The sequence below is a fragment of the Miscanthus floridulus genome, chromosome 15, assembly GCF_019320115.1.
Source record: "Miscanthus floridulus cultivar M001 chromosome 15, ASM1932011v1, whole genome shotgun sequence".
NCBI classification, from domain to species: Eukaryota; Viridiplantae; Streptophyta; class Magnoliopsida; order Poales; family Poaceae; genus Miscanthus; species Miscanthus floridulus.
Genome location: NC_089594.1, coordinates 6953011 through 6963615, shown reverse-complemented (window position 1 = coordinate 6963615; position 10605 = coordinate 6953011).

The following is a 10605-nucleotide window of genomic DNA, read 5'->3' as shown; positions in this document are numbered from 1 at the left end:
CTACACAAGCTAAGCTAGGCTACTTAGCTACACAAGCTAACTAGCATGAGAGAGCAACTAATTTACTACACAAGCAAGATAGTTACAAGAAGAACACTAAACACTAGCTCAAGTATGAACAAGAACAAGCTAGTGTTAGGGATTTGCCAACCAATGAGAAGACAATGCTGACACGATGATTTTTATCCTGAGGTTCGATGGTTTGCCAACCACTTGATCCCCATTGAGGTAAGCCCAAGGTTGTTGCCGATCCTCTTGCTAGTGGTGGCTCGCAAGACCACACTTTCCTTGCAAGGAGTGCTCCAACATGAGTTCTAGCACTTGATCGAGACAAACCACTTGGTGCTCTTCACACATTGCTCTACTAGTGTTGCTCTTCACCTCTCCCGTGGGTTGAGCACGGTACCGCTCACAAAGCCTTCTTCAAAGCCATGCACAAACTTCATGTGGGCTTCACAATGGAGACCACAAGACACCGTCTAGGAAGTGGCAACGTCAAGAGTAACAAGCACCATGTTGATGATAGATAACTATCAATTTTAATCATCAACTTAGTCAAGAAAATGCTATAAAAAGAATCACTAACATAGACTAGGGGTTTAACTGACAGAATTCAACAAGTTTTGGTGAATATCTATTTCTGCAGGGTGTCAGCTGAAAATAACCGTGGAAGGCCCACATGTCAGGTTTACATAGAGATAAAGCCCCTACATAGACAAAAGAAGAATCTAGAAGACTTGGGAAGATGGACCCCTATGGCCAATCAGAGCCAGTCTCGCGGATCATCCCTCCACCGCCATTGAGGATCAATAATGATCGTCCATTTAAGTCAGTTTGATCTAAGGGCTGACGTTCATCCAAGGGGGCTATATAAGCAAGGCCCCTGGCCCCTGGAGAGAAGCAATCTATAATTCATAATTCATTATTTCCAGTCAGGATTAGCCTGAGAGGGGTCCCTTGAATGGATCTCCTCTCTAGAGCCTAGCATTCAAGAGAAGATTAGTTTTGTAGTCTCTATATGAGATTAGAGCTATTCCTTTAGATTAAGAGAGATAGAGTGGAGGGAGAGTTGGAGGAAGTGCCGGCTTGTTGGTGTCTCCTCTCTAGCTTGTACCTGTGGGATCAAGTCTCCCTAACACGAAGGCTTGCTTCTGTGATTCTTCGGTAATTCAATTTCTAATACTAGTAAGTACATTTTCTTCGGTAATTCAACTTCTAATACTAGTAAGTATATTGTTATTATTGTTCTTTGGTTTGCGATTTTACTTTATTCTCTTCACATAGAGTTTAGAGTAATCATCCGTGGTGTAAGCGTGGTGCTTGGGCTCGGGTACTTGTAGATATCCCCTACTGGCCAAATCAATGGTAGATCGCGAGGGTGACTCATATAGCCTCATTGATTCTTTGTAGCCTCCTCCCATTAGTAGCCCTGGGTAGGACCTGGTTGCTAAGGTAAAGCATCCTCTGCTGGTGTCTTTTCCCTAAGTACGTCCCCATTATAATAATAATTGCGTAGCTTGCCAAAGGTTAGAACTAGGACACCATAGCAGTCTTCTCTATATCCCTTTAATCCCAGTCCTTACTTGCAGCTCAGGGGTTAAGCATAGTCTTGGTTAGTCTCGCACATTTTCTCCCTGAGGATAAAAATATGATACTCTGGAAATATTTCTCGGGTGAAGTGCTCATCGATATCCATGCGCTTGCGAACTATTCCTTGATTCTTCTGTGTGCGTAACAAATATCAACAAGCATTTCTGGCACCGTTGCCGAGGAGAAAGATGGTCTGCTGAGTTAACTTTAAGTCTTGCTTAACCTTGTAACCATACTTTTATCTTTTTCTTATCTTTTATTTTTTCTCTTATGTTTAACTTTTTCTATCCTTATGGATAATATAAATTCCATTCCTATCTATCAATTTTCTACACCCACGGAGACCAGCCTTATGCCATGGGAGTCATCCCAACCAATCCAAACACCTACCTATAAGCTGAGTTCGCGGTTGATTGCAATGATCTAAAGCATATCCTTTTCAGGAAAGGAAGACGAGAATCCTTACCTTCACATACGAGATTTTGAACGAACTTGTGACTGCCTCCGCATAGAGGGCATGTCTGATAAAACCTTACATTGGAAACTATTTCATTTTTCTTTAAAGGGAAGAGCTAGACAATGGTATGATAGAACTGTAGGTAAGCAACACGAAGATTGGGGATCCTTACGTTCCAACTTCTATGTAGACTTCTATCCCGTCTCCAAAGTCGTCGACCTTAGAGTCAAGGTTCTGACTTTTTAAACAAAAAGAAGATGAATCTTTGGCTTCATCCTGGGATTATTTTACTACTCTTTTAGAATCTGGCCCGGATCTTAATCTACAAGACCCTATTCTTCTTCAACATTTTTATAAAGGTCTTCATAAAAATAATTCAAACCTGCTCAATACAACTTCTGGAGGGTCATTTCTGCATATTCCTTCTTGGAAAGCAAGAGTGATCCTAGATCAAATCTTAGCTAGTGAATCTGATGAAATACCAGAAGTAGAATCTTCAATAGCTGAATCTAATCCTTTGCCAGACATACCATCTACTTCAGCTATTCCACATTCTGAGCCACCCAAAGAGGAAGAAATTCCATTTCCTGATTTTATGCTTGACATCGAGAGTGATCTTTTTGCTGATTTTGGAAACATTTCGAATTATTATTCTAAGAGGAAAGCATAGAAGCATCATAAACATTTTGAAAAATCTTTAAATCTTTCTGAGGGCCCTTTTTGCAAAAAGACGGCAATAGAGCTAGTGTCAATCATAAGCAATGACTGGTTAGAAGAATCAGAGCTTGTCTCTGATATGATTCGTTTGGATTCACCTTCTATCCCAATACATTGCCAAATTGATTCAGACTACTTTGATGCTCTTTATAATCTAGTTGAGGGTATTAATATCATGTCTGCTTCACTTGCACAAAGTTTATTGAAGCACATGCCATTGACCCCAACAAAGAAGTTAATGAAAAGCCCTTCAGGACACATTGTCCCCAGTTTAGTGATCTTATATGTCCTACCCATCAAGGTGGAAGGAGCCATGGTTCATTTGAGCTTTTATATCTTTGATATATGGGACTTTGACCTTTTGATAGGATAGCCCCTCAGAAAGCTTATTCATGAAGGACAAACGGGGAAAATAAACCTTTGTTTAGGGAAAGATTTTCAGTTCCCGATATCTATTTTTCACTCTCTAAATACCAAGGCCGAATCCTATCTTCGACCTGATCCTCTGGAGGACTTTAAAGCTGCTTCATTAGAATTCTTGATTGAACCTGATCTAGAAGACGACGCCCAATTCTTCATAGAAGAAGAAGCTAACTTTTCTAATCCAAAACCTTTAGATGAATTTGCAGAGCCACCTAAACCTCGTGTCAAGCTTAAGCCTCTACCTCCAGGTCTTAGATATGCTTTCCTAGATAATGATCCAGATTCCCCTATAATCATGAGTGATAAGCTCTCTCAGGAACAAACTTTTCATGTAATAAGTATCTTAGAAAGACATCGTTCAGCTTTTGGCTACTCACTCCAAGACCTTAAAGGAATCAGTCCTGCTCTTTGCACCCATTGCATTCCCACATATCTAAATATTCCACCCTCTAGAGAACCCCAACGTAGACTCAATAATGTGATGAGAGAAGTTGTTAAGAAGGAAGTTTTGAAGCTGTTGATGCCGGGATCATTTATCCTGTGCCACACAGTGAGTGGGTAAGCCCAGTCCAAGTTGTGCCTAAAAAGAGAGGTATGACTATTGTTAAGAATGAGAAGAATGAGTTAATCCCTCAATGAACCGTCACAGGATGGCGGATGTGCATAGACTATAGAAAGCTTAATAAAGCAACAAAGAAAGATCATTTTCCGTTACCTTTTATAGATTAGATGATAGAGTGATTAGCTAATCATTCTTTCTTCTGTTTTCTTGATGGAAATTCTAGGTATCATCAAATCCCTATCCATCCCGATGATCAAAACAAAACCACTTTTACATATCCATACGGAACTTATGCTTATTGTAGAATGTCTTTTGGGCTATGTAATGCTCCAGCTTCTTTTCAAAGATGCATGATGTCTATATTTTCTGATATGATTGAAGAGATTATGGAAGTTTTCATGGATGATTTTTCTGTTTATGGAAAAACTTTTGATGATTGCCTTGAAAACCTAGATAGAATTTTGCAAAGATGTGAAGAAAAGCACTTAGTCCTTAATTGGGAAAAATGCCATTTTATGGTTAGAGAAGGGATAGTGCTAGGTCATCTAGTATCTGAACGAGGAATCGAGGTAGATAAATCTAAAATTGAAGTAATTGAACAGTTACCTCCTCCTGTAAATGTGAAAGGAATTAGAAGTTTTCTTGGCCATGCTGGTTTTTATCGTAGATTTATAAAAGATTTTTCATATATTGCTAGACCTCTCACCCACTTGTTAGCCAAGGATGTTCCATTTGAATTTGATGATGCATGCTTAAGATCTTTTGAAACTTTAAAGAAAGCACTCATCTCTGCACCAATCATCCAACCCCCTAATTGGTCTTTACCTTTCGAAATTATGTGTGATGCAAGTGATTATGCTGTGGGGGTAGTGTTAGGACAAACAAAAGATAAAAAGCATCATGCAATAGCTTATGCTAGCAAAACACTAACAGGACCACAACTTAATTATGCAACCACTGAAAAAGAACTCCTGGCTGTTGTTTTTGCTGTTGATAAGTTTAGATCTTACTTAGTGGGAGCTAAAGTAATTATTTATTCTAATCATGCTGCTTTAAAATATTTGCTCACAAAGAAAGATGCTAAACCACATTTGATAAGATGGATTTTATTACTTCAAGAATTTGACTTAGAAATAAAGGATAAAAAGGGAGTAGAAAATTCTATTGCCGATCACTTGTCTAGAATGCATTTTAAGAATCCACAGGAATTGCCCATCAACGATTCACTCCGGGACGACATGCTCTACGGAATCAACCGATCTGACCCCTGGTATGCAGATATTGTTAATTTTATGGTTTCAGGATATGTACCACCAGGAGGGGACAAAAAAAACTTGTCCAGGAAAGCCGTGTTCACATATGGGATGAACCGTACCTTTTTGAATCTGTTCAGATGGCTTGCTCAGGAGATGTGTACCCGTAGAAGAGGGAATCAAGATTATCGAAAGATGTCACTCATCACCATATGGAGGACATTATGGGGCATTCCACACACATGCAAAGATTTGGCAATGTGGATTCTTTTGGCCAACAATGTATGAAGACACAAGAGATTTTATCCGAAGCTGTGGGTCATGCCAGAGGCACGGTAATATCAATTCAAGAGATGCCATGCCACTCACCGACAACCTTCAGATCGAGCTCTTTGATGTATGGGGAATCGATTATATGGGACCATTTCCAAAATCTAATAAGTGTGAATACATTCTGGTGGCAGTGGACTATGTTTCTAAGTGGGTTGAAGCAATGCCATGCAAGAATGCCAACAACATAAGCTCCAAGAGGATGTTCGAAGAGATTATATTTCCAAGATTTAGAGTCCCAAGAATGGTGATAAGTGATGGAGGCTCTCACTTCATCGACAAGCACTTTGAGCAATACTTGTCAAAACATGGAATACGTCACAACGTTGCTACTCCTTATCACCCTCAGACAAGTGGCCAGGCAGAAACATCAAACAAGTAAATCAAGAATATTCTGCAGAAGATGGTAAATGAGATGGGAACTGCATGGAAGGACAAACTACCCGATGCACTATGGGCATACAGGACAGCATACAAGACACCTATTGGAATGTCACCATATTAGCTAGTATATGAGAAGAGCTGTCACATGCCTGTTGAGCTGGAATTCAAAGCTCATTGGGCTATCAAGAGATGAAACATGGACCTAGAAGCTGCTGGAGAAAAGGGAAAATACAACTCTTTGAACTAGATGAATGATGAGAAAAAGCATATCATAACTCCAAGATTTATAAAGAAAGAGTCAAGAGATGGCATGACAAGAGAATCAAAAAGAAGGAGTTCACGTCAGGAGATAAGGTATTACTTTTTAATTCTAGGGTGAAGCTCTTCGGACATAGAAAACTTCGTAGTAAATGGGAGGGACCATTCAAGGTGATAAGTGCATCGTCGCATGGAGCGGTAACACTTCAAAACGACGAAGGTACGTTATTCAAGGTAAATGGTCAACGTCTTAAATTATTTTTAGAGCCCAATAAAGATCCAGAGGAAATAGACGTAATTAATTTCTATTTTAATTAAGTTAGTTTTGGACCCGACCTTTTTAATTTCGCTTTTCGGGCCCCGAACTTATTTTTCTAGGACATAAAAATATAATAAAAATGTTACAAAAAAGAAGTCCGTGATCCGGCACGGGGGGCAGGGCGGCCGCCCTCCTGGCTAGGGCGGCCGCCCTCTTCCTGCCTCCGTTCACCGCCGCCTTTTGCAGTCGCGATCCTTCTACACTCTTCGTCCAGAAAAAGTTGATTCCTAGTTTATTCGATCATTTTCCATCGTGATATGCCATTTAGATGCCATTCTCATCCCCTGAGCCCCCCTATATAAACTACCCATGATGTCAGCCATCCTCATTCCATCAAAGCTCTCCTTTCCTCCTGTTTAGAAGCTTGCTAGCCCTCTTCTCCACGCTCCAATGGCCATCAACAACAACAAGAACCCCGAGAGGAGGATGATCCCCTACGGGATCAACCTCAACAAGATCCCAGCTGAAGAACCAGAATCCAAAGCTCTAGTCCTTGTTAGCGATGCTCGCCCCCTTGCTATCATTCCTCCACCAAAGCCTCGCAGCTATGGGCAATCCTACGTTGCTCAACCAGTCTTTCCTGCGCCTCCTCAATCTCTCATGCTAGAAGGAGCACCACTGAAGGGACCCATCGTCAAGCTGCTAGAAGGAACCAAGATCCTCCTGCCGAAGCCCAATGAGACGTTGTTGGGAGTAAAGAGGAACAAGAGTGGTGAGATCATCTGTGCCAAGTACACCATGGGAGATCGTCCCTACTTCGAAGGAGTTCGTGCTCATCCTAGCAAAGTCAAGTTCGTCCCACCCAAGGAAGTTTCCAAGCAAACTCTCGCCGCATTCAAAGCTCCTAAGCGTCGCAAGACTGTAGCTGATTTAGAGAAAGAGCTTCGTAAGCAGGGCGAGACAATCTCATCTTTAGAATCTAATGTCTGCTTCCTTAGTAGGTGTGTTCTCAACCTGAATGAGAAAGTAGACGGCGTTGAGCGACGCATTAAGAAAATAGGCGATAGGGTGACCGCCTTAGAAAGGAACTAGATCATATCAGTTAGACCAGCAATCGATGAGGCATAGTCAAGTTAGATTAAAGTTTGATTAGTTCAATTAGTTAAAGGATTAGTTCGATTTGATTAAATTCTTTCGATCAATGTAATAAGTGCCTTAAATGAGATTGGAATAAAAGAGTCGGTTATTTTGGATGTTTTTCTTTTTTGTCTCCACCATGCTGTGTATGAAGAAATAACAGGAAACAAGTGTGGGGGAGGCTCCCGACGACGTAACAAACAAATTTCACCGCCACGATCATAAATTTTGGAAAGATATGACACGAGGACCCTACACGACAAAGCGTAGCCCAAGAGGCCACCCAGGTGGTGCGGTCGCTCGCCCTGGTGTGGGCCCCCCTGGTCCCGTCCTTCGACTACGGTCAGGTTTGCTCTCCACACGTTATAATTTTATATGCCTGATTTTCTGTTTCGATTCACATGATAAATTCATGAATAAAGAAAAGAAGAAAGAGAAAACACCTAATAATAAAAATAAAAAGGTATATTATTTTTATCATGATCTCAAGATAGACTCACACCATGATTTTTTCTGGGAGTCCTGTTGCTGTTGGGAACTTAATTTTTAGGGACCCCATGGTACTTAAGTCGTTGTGGAAGGTGAGATAGTAGAATAACGAGAACCTGATTTCTGATGTTTTGTCATTTGGAGAATTTTCTTTGCGAAAATATTAAAATAGCTATGCTTCTCCTCTGTGGTAAGAATAAATACCTAGTAGAGCTTTATAAAGTATGAAAGACTAGCACATAAGCTACTTGCTTTGTATTGAGTTTGGTCAAACTCTGTGACCCTTGTCGAGAGGAAGGTCATGCTCCCAAGATCAAGATCACTTACACCCACATATTCTCTGCTGCTCCTACCCTGGGAGTACGCAAAAACATGCTTTCCATCCAAAAATCTATCTCCTACACTGGGAGATGATCCACAGAGATTGTTAGGATTTTGACTAAATGCTCCAAGTTGGTAATAAATTTCTCTTTTCAAGCTTATTGTGTTCCAGGTATGAGACATGAGGCTATGCAAAATAAAGTAGTAAAAAAAGAAGAAGAGAGAAAGAAAAGCAGAGAAAAATCAAGATAGCTCATGATCTCTAGGCCTAAAGAAAGTCTTCATTGTTCCAAAAGAGGAAAATTTGTCTAAGGAGCAAAGTAGAATTAGGTTAGCCACCAAATATTTCCACACACATGCACATCTTGATCTCAGGGTATGACGCTCCCCTCTGAGGATCCGGACTTGACTAGGCAATACATGCAAGGTAACTACGCTACATCCTTGAATTACCTTCAACTCCACCAAAGCTTTTTTAGAATAGGATGCGGTGAAAGGCATTGATCATACATGCCTCAGTGAGAATCCACAAATACCACATATACTAAGTGATTTGAGTGCACCACATGAAGGAGAAGTTAAGCTAGTTTTCATTTCAACTATATACAAAAACTCCAAGTGACAGGGCTGAAGGAGGAAAGGGGCTCTACTTCAAGCTGAATTATTCTTCAACTGCCCAAAGTGCTATGGTAGACACTTTGAATCCTACAGTACAGGTATGACTAGGAACAATCTAATGTTGATGACTTGCCTAAAGGTTATGCCTAAGGTAATCCATCATTTTCTCGAGGACAAGTAAAAGCCTAAGTGTGAGGGAGCTTGTTGACGATAGATAACTATCAATTTTAATCGTTAACTTAGTCAAGAAAATGCTATAAAAAGAATCACTAACAAAGACTAGGGGTTTAACTGATAGAATTCCACAAGTTTTGGTGAATATCTATTTCTATAGGGTGTCAGCTGAAAATAACTATGGAAGGCCCACATGTCAGGTTTACATAGAGATAAAGCCCCTATGTAGACAAAAGAAGAATCTAGAAGACTCGGGAAGACGGACCCCCAGAGGGGAGGCCCACCTGCCAGCAGAGCAGGGCAGCTGCCCTCCCCCCTAGGGCAGGCGCCCTCCCCCTATGGCCAATCAGAGCTAGTCTCGCGGATCGTCCCTCCACCGCCATTGAGGATCAATAATAATCGTCCATTTAAGTCAGTTTGATCCAAGGGTTGATGTTCATCCAAAGGGGCTATATAAGCAAGGCCCCTGGCCCCTAGAGAGAAGCAATCCATAATTCATAATTTATTATTTCCAATCAAGATCAGCCTAAGAGGGGTCCCTTGAATGGATCTCATCTCTAGAGCCTAGCATTCAAGAGAAGATTAGTTTTGTAGTATCTATGTGAGATTAGAGCTATTCCTTTAGATTAAGAGAGATAGAGTGGAGGGAGAGTTGGAGGAAGTGCCGGCTTGTCGGTGTCTCCTCTCCGGCTTGTACCTGCGGGATCAAGTCTCCCTAACATGGAGGCTTGCTTCTGAGATTCTTCGGTAATTCAACTTCTAATACTAGTAAGTACATTGTTATTATTGTTCTTTGGTTTGCGAGTTTACTTTATTCTCTTCGCGTAGAGTTTAGAGTAATCATCCGTAGTGTAAGCGTGGTTCTTGGGCTTGGGTACTTGTAGATATCCCCTACTGGTCGGATCAGTGGTAGATCACGAGGGTGACTCATAGAGCCTCGTTGATTTTTTGTAGCCTCCTCCCATTAGTAGCCCTGGGTAGGACCTAGTTGCTAAGGTAAAGCATCCTCTGCTGGTGTCTTTTCCCTAAGTACGTCCCCATTATAACAATAATTGCATAGCTTGCCAAAGGTTAGAACTAGGATGCCGTAGCAGTCTTCTCTATATCCCTTTAATCCCAGTCCTTACTTGCAGCTCAGGGGTTAAGCATAGTCTTGGTTAGTCTCGCACGTTTTCTCCCTGAGGATAAAAATACAATACTCTGGAAATATTTCTCGGGTGAAGTGCTCACCGATATTCGTGCGCTTGCAGATTATTCCTTGATTCTTCTGTGTGCGTAACAAATATCAACACACCACGGGCTTGCAACTCGATCACCTAGTGCCACACCTTGCAATCGCTCAATGCAACGCACTAGCGATCACTCACTCGCAATTGAATGCACTCTCCACAAGCACAAGTAAGTTAGAGGCTTCCCAAGCACACTCAAGCATGGACATAAAGTCACCGTGCTCAGCAACTAGTCAAGGTCGGCCACCACTTCTATTTATAGCCCCAAGGGCCAACTAGCCATTGCCCCTTCACTGGGCAAACTATGAGGGCATCGGACCGTCCGATCGGCCCCATCGGACCAATAGCTATAGGTCCAATGCAAAGCGCATGCTGACGTGTCACTCTGACATTCAAACTAGTTG